Source organism: Pongo pygmaeus, chromosome 9, assembly GCF_028885625.2.
Source record: "Pongo pygmaeus isolate AG05252 chromosome 9, NHGRI_mPonPyg2-v2.0_pri, whole genome shotgun sequence".
Lineage (NCBI taxonomy): Eukaryota > Metazoa > Chordata > Mammalia > Primates > Hominidae > Pongo > Pongo pygmaeus.
The window spans coordinates 64,947,501-64,958,070 of record NC_072382.2 but is presented as its reverse complement, the minus strand read 5'-3'; the positions used below and the strand labels follow the sequence as shown (position 1 = coordinate 64,958,070).

General features: G+C 44.3%; 1 long non-coding RNA gene across 2 annotated transcripts in view; it reads left to right on the top strand.

The window, feature by feature from the left end:
* The first annotated feature begins 2,132 nt into the window (after positions 1–2,132).
* Positions 2,133–10,570, top strand: part of LOC129007699 (uncharacterized) — a 67,354-nt gene continuing 58,916 nt past the window's right edge. Inside the window, exon 1 of one of the 2 annotated variants that reach the window (XR_008492384.2) lies at positions 2,133–2,179. This is a non-coding gene — a long non-coding RNA (uncharacterized LOC129007699). Of the gene's footprint in view, positions 2,216–10,570 lie in introns of both variants that reach the window. The other variant, XR_008492383.2, reaches the window with a different exon arrangement.

The window sequence follows — 10,570 nt, the reverse complement described above, 5'->3', positions numbered from 1 at the left end:
AAATAAAGCCCATTTTTGACATGCCTTACGCTAGCTTGTGACCTTAGCTGTTGATTGAAAGACAAATAGTGAAATCCTTAAAACTATTGCTTCTTGTGTGGGCTTCCTCCTGAGTGTGCACAAAAGCTGGTGGCCCTCGGACTGAGGATTCTTGATTAGGGCAACTGTCCCTAAAATTGAGTTCCTCTCTATGCTGAAATATTTGAAAGTGAAAAAGGCCATCATGATAAGACACCATAAATGGGAGACCTTGTGACCCTGCAAGTCGATGTCTTTGGAGAGAGAAAGTAACTTACTACACCTTATCTCATACATAGCTTAGAGATTCTGTCACCAACTGGATTCACATCCCAACCGTGGACCCTGACCTCATCACTAGCTAACTCTCTGACCCTGGCCACAGACAGAACCACCAGACTCTCCAGAGACAAAACCCCAGGAACCAACCACTTCAGCCTCAGAGGAGCCCGGCACATATCTAAAACAGCGCGTGATCATAACTATTCAGCCACAAGACGGGCCTTCAAGCCAGCCTGAGTTCCCTTCATAAATTTAGTTTGATTTGAATTTTATGTCAGTCATGCTCCTGAGAGAGAGGTGAATTTTCAACTCCTTAAAAGGCATACCACTAATTCAGGCCTCTGGGAGTTATCTGGTTAGAGGGCAGGAGGGGGGTGTTTACTTCCTGTAAATATACTGCCTAGATTTTTGGCACATTTGAGGATGCAGAGACAGTTTAGCATTTTAAAAAAGCTAAGCTAAAGAATATGTAAAGCATCCTAATAAAAATATAGTTAGAGCCCAGGCGGGAGGAATAATCATTATATTAATGCATCGGGCTTGAATTCCCACAGGCACTTTTGGCTTATGTAAAAATCCTTCCCTCTGGTTACTGGTCTCAGGAAATGGCAATGTATTTCCTTTTTTTTTTTTTTTTTTTCTGAGAACATTGGGATCTCTGAGTCTGGTTTTTGAAGTTCTATCACAGCTTTTATTTATGAAGCAAGGCGTACTTGCTTCATAAATAAAACAAGGAACAACACTGAGTTCTGGAATCAGACACCCAGAGTTCCCATCACGGCTCTGCCACCAACTAACTATGTGACCTTGGGCTCTTTAACCTCTCTGAGCCTCAGTTTCTACATTTGTAAAGTTGGGCTGCTAAAATCTAACTTATAGGGGGTTATGGGATGATGACACTGATCAGTGTTTATAAAGTACTTGTCATTTGGCAAATGCTCAGTTAAGGGGCGTCACTAACAGTGCAAGGCCAACCCATCAAAGAGGCTGTATATGGAAAGAGCATTAGGAATGCTTCCAGCTGGGTATCATTAGCAGTTCTATTCTGAAGAATAATTATTCGTGACCCTTGGTGGACCTAAGGCCTGGCTGAGTGTGGCTCAGATCTGGGGCACAGTGCTCATAATATTTGCTCATTTTGACCCCTCATTCTGGGTACTGTCACATAAATGCAGAGCTGCAGTCACGAAGTGGGAGCCAAAAGGAGAATGAAAGTAGCTCCCCTTGAGTGAAGAGATTGTTGCCTTTATTTCCCACGGTGCTTTCCAAACTTAAACATGCATGTGAATCACCTGGGGATCTTACGAAACTGATTCAGAGTCAATAGGTCTGGGATGGGGCCTCAGATTCTGCATTTCTAACAAGCTCTCAGGGGATATCAATGTTGTTGGCCCAATTGCAAAGTTCTAAAGCAGAAGTTCTCAGCCCAGGCTACCCATTATAATCACCTGAGGAGTAATTTTTGTTAAAAAGCACTTTAACAAAAATACTTATTCTCAGGGTTCATCTCAGAGAAATTAATTAGAACCTAGGGAAGGGGAATGGTAGGCAGGGTTTGGGTTGGTCAAAACAGCTTTGAGTATTTTCCGTTTTAATTATTGACCAAGGACTGCTGATGGTCTGTGATATGGTTTGGCCATCTCCCCACCCAAATCTCATCTTGCAGTTGCCATAAATCTCCACGTGTCATGGGAGGCACCTGGTGAGAGGTAATTGGATCGTGGGGGCGGTTGCCCCCATGCTGCTGTTCTCGTGATAGAGGGTGACTTCTCATGAGATCTGATGGTTTTATAAAAGGCTTTTCCCCCTTTTGCTCTGCACTTCTCCTTGCTGCTGCCCTGTGAAGAGGGATGTGTTTGCTTCTCCTTCCACCATGATTGTAAGTTTACTGAGACCTCCCCAGCCATGCTGAACTGTAAGTCAATTAAACCTCTTTCCTTTATATGTTACCCAGTGTTAGGTACATCTTTATTAGCAGCGTGAGAACAGACTAATACAGCTTGATTTTGCCCACATCTCTACATTCAGCCATAAGCATCTGGTATGAAGGCTTCCTTTGGCCCTGAAATGCCATGCTGTAGAGGGGACAGGTAATAGGGTGGCCATGGTCACAGCAGTAGTCACTCCAGCTCTACCCTGCAGCTGCTGCAGCCCCTTTCCCTTGGTCTGCAACCCCCTCCCATGTGCTGCTGCAGAGCCTGCAGAGCCAGACGGCCAACGACGGAGCTGGGCTTGGAGAATGACTTTACCACCTCACTGTCGTGGGGCGACTGCTCTCTCAAATCAAGAGTGCCTGGGCTTCCTGACCCCCAACCCAATGTGTGGAGCTCCTGGGACAACCAATGAGTCTCTTCTGTGCTGACTGTGCTCACTACAGCTGGGGCTGGTAGCAGCTATGCCTTCAAGGGTCCCAGCCCAGGGCTCAGTCAGGATGGGACAGGCCAGGCTGAGTGGTTGGAAGGCTAGGGTCTGAGACTAGATGAACTCACAAGCAAGCCAAGTGACGAGAAATGGGGTGGGCTGTAGATGGGTGGGCAGTCCAGGGTTAGTGGTGCCTGGGAGGAGGCAGCAGGACCCCAGTCACAGACTCTGGCAACCATGGCATGACTGCTGGAGGCTAGAAAAGGGGAGGTTGAGGAAAAATAATGCTGGATGGTAGTTCCAGCTCCTCTGGAACACTGGACAGGGAAGGAAAGCAGAAACTCCAGCATGGGGGCCAGGAAAGAGACTCCATCCTTGGAACCGACTGCTTGCCCTCTGCACAGGCACATGGCCAGAGTACAGGAGACGAGAGAAACTGGGTAAAGAAGAGGTGGCAGAAGGTCAGGAGGAACAGGTGCAAGCCTAGCGATGCTGAGTTGTACCTCCTCCTCCTCCTCCTGACTTGGAATGGCCAGTGTACCTCCCTTCGATGGGCTGAGCCAAAGGCAGTGGTGGTAGTGAGGCAGATGGTGTGGAGGAAATAAAGAGGCCCGTGTCTCATGCCTCCTTCCCTCAACCAGAGATCTTTGAATGACAATAATTTCTTGCCTGGGTCTATCACAAGCCACAGCCAACTTCAAAGCAGGACTCTTGATAGTATGTGGCTTCCTTGGCCCACAGGAGACCTTGTGAAGAAAGAGTGGGTCACACCTTCTGTATCAAGATTTCTCAGAGAAACAACCAATTTCTTCTCTAGTAAACCTGTTTTTGCTCATAAGGCCTCCCAACTGATTAGATGAGGCCCACCCATATTGTCAAAGACCCCTTTACTCAAAGCCAACTGATTTTAGATGCTAACCATAGCCACAAAATTCCTTCACAGCAACATCTAATTTAGTGTTTGATGAAATGACTGGGTGATACAACCTAGCCAAGCTGACACAGAACTAACCATCACATCCCCCACTAGGTCCACTCCTGTGGTTGCAGAATGCCAGTGCCTTTAAAGTGGTGTGTGTTTGCCTGTGTGTCTCTACACATAGATGTTCATTTGGTGTCCAGTGGGAACAGGAATAGACTCTCTCTCTCTCGCCTCTACCCTGGTTAAGGTCCTAATCAACCAATGACTGGACCATTGCCACAGTCTCCTAACTGTCCCTTCCAGCCTTTTTTTTTTTTTTTTTTTTTTTTTTTTAATAACCACAGTTGTTTTTTCTCTGCCACACCTACCCTTTAATAAAAAATAACTCATCAATCCAAACCTTTTATATTATGTTTAGGGGCCATTATCATCTTATTTACAGCAATCTCTGCTCTAACACAAAATATATCAAAACAGTCATAGCATTCTCCACCTCAAGCCAGCTGGGCCTTGTAATAGTCACAATTGGCATTAATCAACCACACCTAGCGTTCCTTCACATCTGCTCCCACACCTTTTTTAAAGCTATACCATTAAAGCCAGAGAGCTTTGTAAAAGGCAAATCTAATAGATTACTCTCTGTCTCCCTGTTTAAAGTACTTTGGTTGCCTGTTTTAGCACAACTTCTACCTGTAGGAACTACTCATGCTTCCTGAAAGATCCAGGCTGTATGATGTCTCTGAGCCTTACTCATGCCTCAGATGCTTTCTGTTCGTTCATGCCCACTATCCTATCTGTCTTCTGTCCTGTTTGTCAACTACTGCCTGCCCTACAAACATGCACGTGTACACACACACACACACACACACACACACACACACACTCTCAGTCCACATACAAGTGTGCCTGGCGTTAGATCTAGACTTCCTCTATGAAGTCCTTCCTTGCCCCTGTCTTTCCTTTTTTTCTCTTTCCTTCCCTCTCCCCACTCACTTCTTCACTCTGGAGTCTGTACATCCTTTCACACAGTGCCTGGTACATTTACTACACTTCCTGATACTTTCCCTCTAATTCCCCTCAGACAATCTGAAACTTAAATTAGAATAGTGGGTCACCCTTAGAATGGATGGGGTCCCTTTAGGGTTGATCAGCATCAGGGGATGAGAAAATCAAAGCAACTGCCTGCACTGATTGAGCACTTACTCCATGACAAGCTTTCTGTGACTATTTCGCTGAATCTTTGCAACTCTGAGAGGTCAGTACTTTTATTTTACCCATTTTGTAGGTGAGAAAACTGAGGCTCAGAGAGGGCAACACAGTGACACAGTAGGGGGTAGAGCCAGCACTTGAACTCAGGCCTCCTGACTCCTAGGCCCACTCTACCACCACAAGGTACACAGTGTGGTTGAACAGTTTGGCTGAAAGCACTTTGTTTAAATTAAATGACTTCAAATCATAATTTGATTAAAAAGGAACATTTCCACTTTTATCATTTATATGTAATGTTAACACATGAGCTTTTTCTAATTTGTTTTTTACTGAGATGTAATTTACATATCACAAATTCATCCTTTTAAAATGTATAACTCAGTGATTTTTAGTATATTCATAAAGCTGTGCAACTATCACTGTTATATAATTTTAGAACATTTCATCACCCCCAAAAGAAGCCTGTACACATTAGCAGTCATTCCCTCTTCTTCCCTTCCCTACTCCCTGGCAATCACCAATCTACTTTCTGTCTGTATGGATTTGCTTATTCTGGACATTTCATATAAATGGAATCATTCATTGTGTGGTCTTTTGTGTCACTTCTTTCACTCTGCATGATGTTTCAAGGTTTATCCAAGTTGTAGCATATATCAGCATGTCATTCCTTTTCATGGCTTAGTAATATTCCACTGTACACTATAGGCTGACTAACGGCCCCCAAAGATATCCACATCCTTATCCATGGAAGCTGCGACTGTTACCTTATAAGGCAAAAGGAACCTAACCTTGCATATGTGATCAGGTAAGAATTTCGAGATGGGTAGATTTGTCTGGAGTACTCAGGTGGGCCCTAATATAATCACAAGCATAAGAAAAAGGCAGAAGATAATTTGACTACAGAAGAGGAGAAGGCAATGTGATGATAGAAACAAAATTGGACTGATGTGCTTCAAAGATGAAGGAAGAGGTACCAGCCAAGAAATGCAGACAGTTACTAGAAGCTGAAAATGGCAAGGAAACAGAATCTCCCCTCTAAGCCTCCAGAAGGAACTAAGCCCTGCTGACACCTTGACTCGAGCCAATGAAACCAATGAAGGACTTCGACCTTCAGAACTGTAAGAGAGTAAATGTGAGTTGTTTAAGCCACTATGTTTCTGGTAATTTGCTACAGTGTTAACAGGGAACGAGTAATATGAACATGCCACATTTTGTTTATCCATTCATCCGCTGATGGACATTTGGATTGCTTCCATTGTTTGGCTATAGTGAAGAATGCTGCTATGAACATTCATGTACAAGTTTTTGTGCAGATGTTTTCCATTCTCTTGGATATAGATCTGTCTATACAGGAGTGGAATTACCAGGTAATACGGTAACTCTAACTTGATGTTTGTTCTGCAGACTTTTGTGGCATGGATTTCAAAGAGGGCGGCTGATGCTTGGGCAGGATGAAAAGATTTTTGTGCAGGAGCTCTGGGGATGGAAGGCAGCCTCAAAGTTCCAAAGAGCTTTTTGGGAATTTAAGCTGCCATTTTACACATAAGCAGCACTTTCAGCATGCCAAAGAAATTGGGGCTGCAATTACGTTTTTTTGTGTGTATTTGTTTGAAAATAGAAGCGGATGTGCTCTTTCCTAAAGCTGATGACTGAAACACTGTAGATATGAGTAATTAGGTAAAAATAAACTGATAGGAATTTCAAAGGACAGTCACAACAGAAACTGGTAATGGAAGTGTTCGTCAAACGGATTCAGACATAACAAATATGGCCTGAGTAATTTATGTGAGCTAGAGCCAGGCACTGGAATGGGCTCTTTCATGTAAGTTTTTAAATTTAATTCTTGCCAGAACCTTATTAGGGAAACATCGCTTTCCTGCATGTGTTAAAACCGAGGATGTCATGGTGGCTACGGAGTGTTTGCCGAAGTCACAGAGCTGCTATGAGATAGTCACAATTCAAACCAGATCTCTCTGAATGGGAAGTACTTTTATTTCATTGAAAAAGAGAACATTTTCCTCAAGTTACTTGTTTGGGTTTAGTCATACATATACTGAGAGGTCTCTGGCAATTAACTTTGTCTAGAGCATCTCTGGTTCACTTTTTAGTGGGAAGTCCTTGTAAATGAAATGAGGTAGAGACAAAGTCTTATACCTCTCCATAGAAACTAGGAGGACAGAGGCACGAAGTGTCTTGTGGTTTTTGTTTTGTGGGTTTGTGTTTTTGTTTCTTGAGTACCTGCCAGATGCCAGGCTTCTCACTTGGTCTTCATAGCATCCTGCTGAGGTAGTTATTACGATCTCCACTTTACAGATTAGGGGAAAGGTATTTGGAAAGGTTGTAACCCTAAAATGACATGACTGGTAAATATTAGAGCCGGGATCTGAGCCTGGGTTTTCTGATTTGAAGTCCCTTGTTATTTTCACCACACAATCATGTCCCTTTTTGGTTTGGAATCTAAAACACAGAAAGAAATAGGATTCTTCTTTCTGGAAACATTAGGTAATGTTTGGGTAATGTCCATGGTGAGAGATTCAAGTGAACATCTCAGAAGCCTGCGTTGGGACACAGGATCTAGACGTGCCGGGCTGGGATGGATCCGAGAGGGTCATCTGGTCCAATAATGAAGCTCAGGTCCAGGGAAGGAGCACAGCCCGGGGCCACTATGGGGATGTGGAAAGAGCATGAGGCTGGGACGAAATCCTGCTCCACCACTTACTGCCAGGAGACTTGGGCAAGCGGTTTAATCAGAGGCTTTTTCCCATTTCAAATGGGGATAAGCAGGGCCCTGTGGAAATGAGAAAGAAAAGAAAGTTACCCAGCAGTAGGTATTCTGCAGGCCCTGGCTTTCCCAGGCCACACATCTCTACAGGGTGAAGCAGAGTGTCACCTCCTGGCCTGGGTACCCTCAGGCTGTTCTGAGGCTTATGAGGGTGCTCAGATGCTGGCACTCTCCTTCCAGTCACTGCTGAGGGCTGGGTCCCCACTGGTCAGGGTCACTCGCCCCTTTGGTCACTGACAGGGCCTTCAGAGGAGAGGACATTTGGTCAAAGAGCTTTGCAGAATCTGGAAATCCAACTCAGCATTTCCTCAGCCTGCAACCCCAGGAGACTTGAGTCGCAAAGATACTGCAGTCCCACTGGCGGCTGCTTCCTTGTTGCTAAGCAACCAAATATTTGCTATTAAGTTCCTGTTGATGAAGCTAATTGCAAAGGTTAATTGTCCTCTGAGATGAAAAATGCTACAGGAATGTATTTAGGAGTTGTTCTCTGAACTTCTGAGAGAACATGATTTCTTGAAAAAGCCTATTTTTCAGATGGTGATGGCATCAGCACTGTTCTTCCTGCTTTGTTCATCCCTTAGTGTGAAAGTTTTTCAGACTTAGTTAGCAAAGGAAATTTTTGTTCAAAGGGATTCCTGTATGGAACCTCACTCAGTGTATGGGGAGAGATGATGGATAGCTAACTTGGAGGGGTGGGTGGAGCCTGGAGTCTTGAGCCCCGCCCACTCAGCCCTGCCCACTCATAGCCCCGCCCACTGGGAGCCCCTTCATTCACTGGCTTAGGGATAGTGCTTGTTACTTCCTGTTATTAGACTGTGAGGTCCCTGAGAGGTAAAACTGCTTGGTCTACCCTGTGCGTAGTATCCAGCATACAGCTGGATGCAGGGCAAGTAAACAGCTAATGCATTTCAAATAAGTGACACCCTATTTGTCATGAACCCAGCCAGATCAGGTGGATACAGTTAAAATACTTTGATTGAAAGATCAAAAAATCGAGTTCCAACACGGTTCCAGTGACTGGTTATGGGTCCCTGGTGAAGCAGGTCAGAGACATGAGAAAAGAGGAAATAATGGGTTTCCATCTCACCTCCAGAATTTAACATGCTGTGTGACCTTGGGCAGGTGTCTACACCCCCAAGAGGCTCAGTTTCCTCATCTGTACATGGAGATGATAAAGCCTACCTTGCTTCTCAGAGCAAAGTACATGGCACAGTCCCTGGCACACAGCAGGAGCTCCATTAATGGTAGCTATTTTCTGCATTGTTTTCCAACAAGAGGCTAAAGTGGTCATGGGACATCCTGCCTCAGGCAGAAAGGCAAATTCTGATTCAATGCATTGGAGATTCCAAGGAAAGGCATAGCAACAAGGCTGGGGTCAGCAAACAGCGGGCAAAAAAGGAGGTGGGAAAGGCCCTCTGAACCATCTCTAGTAACTTTTCCATTTCACAAGTGAGGATTTAAGAGGGGTTTTCTTATAAGAAGATGATGGTCCTCTCTTTTAGGAGGCTGTGAGAGGTGCTGGGGTGATAATGTGGAGAGCTGATACTACTTCTGTTTCAGAGTCACCTGTGGGGACCCCTACACAATTGGCAGCATCATAGAGCTGAGGGGCTTCTAAGAATCTGGATGGAGCTCAAAAGCCTGATACCTGGGCCCCTGAGGCAGTTGTTCCTTGAGAAGTGGCAGCCATTCAAGTCTGCCACATTTTCACTCATTTCTTTACTTGGGATTTATTTATTTAGTTATTTATTTTTGCGACAGGGTCTCACTCTTGTTGCCCAGGCTGGAGTGCAATGGCATGATCTCGGCTCACTGCAACCTCTGCCTCCAGGGTTCAAGTGATTCTCCTGCCTCAGCCTCCCAAGTAGCTGGGATTACAGGTGCTTGCCACCATGCCTGGCTATTTTTTTTGTGTTTTTATTCTCAAAGTCTAATGCAGGGGTTGGCAGACTTTTTCTCTAAAGGGTCAGATAGTATTTTTAGCTTCGTGAGCCATATGGTTTGTTGCAATTATTCGGCTCTGCCATTGTAGCTTTAAATGGCCACGGCTGTGTTCCAATTTTTCTTTAAGAATCAAGTTTGGTCCAAAGGCTGTAGTTTGTCAACTACTGGTCTAATGGAAAGGAGAAAACAAAGTTCATTACAGTACAGTTCAGTAAGCATTATCATGGAGATGTTACACAGTGTGGCAGGGACCCAGATGAGGGAAAAAATATTTCTCACTTGAAAGAGTTCCTGGACAAATCAGCTGGGTGCCTTTGGCAGAGTCATTTTCTATATCTGTTTCTTTGTCTATAGAAAGGACATATTAATATTACAGAGATCACAGCATAAATGTGAAGATGTATGCATTTAACATACTGTCTGGATTATAGTTATATCCATAAGCCAACTCAAATGTTAGTAATAATGCGTGTTTCTAAGGAATTTTTATATGCAAGCACTCTCTCATGCACTGTATATATATTATCTCATTTAAAACTCATTAATGATTCCATGAGAGATCTATACTCATTCCTTCCATTTTGTATATGAGGAAACTAAGGCACAAAGAGGTTGGATAGTTTGTCTAGTAAGGGCAGAGCCAGGATTCAAAGGCAAGCAGTGACTTCAGAGCCAGAACTCCTTAACCACTATACCTATTGTAAGCACTAATGTTAAATATTTGGCCTCCATCAAATCAGGAAAGAAAATTGCAGGTCAGCAAGCCTGTTTCTGCAGGCAGCAGATCCTGGGCTCTACTGTTTACCCTCTGGTAGGAGAACCTAAGTTAGCTGGATCTGGCAGAGAATGAGTGATGCCCATACCCTGTTACTGTGACACTCAAGGGGTCATTTCAGACCTGTCTGCCATATCTTACAATCCTCTGTACCTGTCTGTAAAGGATGTCTCTCTCTGTCTCTCTGTCTCTCTGTCTCTCTGTCTCTCTGTCTCTCTGTCTCTCTGTCTCTCTGTCTCTGTGTCTGTGTCTCTCTGTGTCTCTCTGTGTCTCTCTG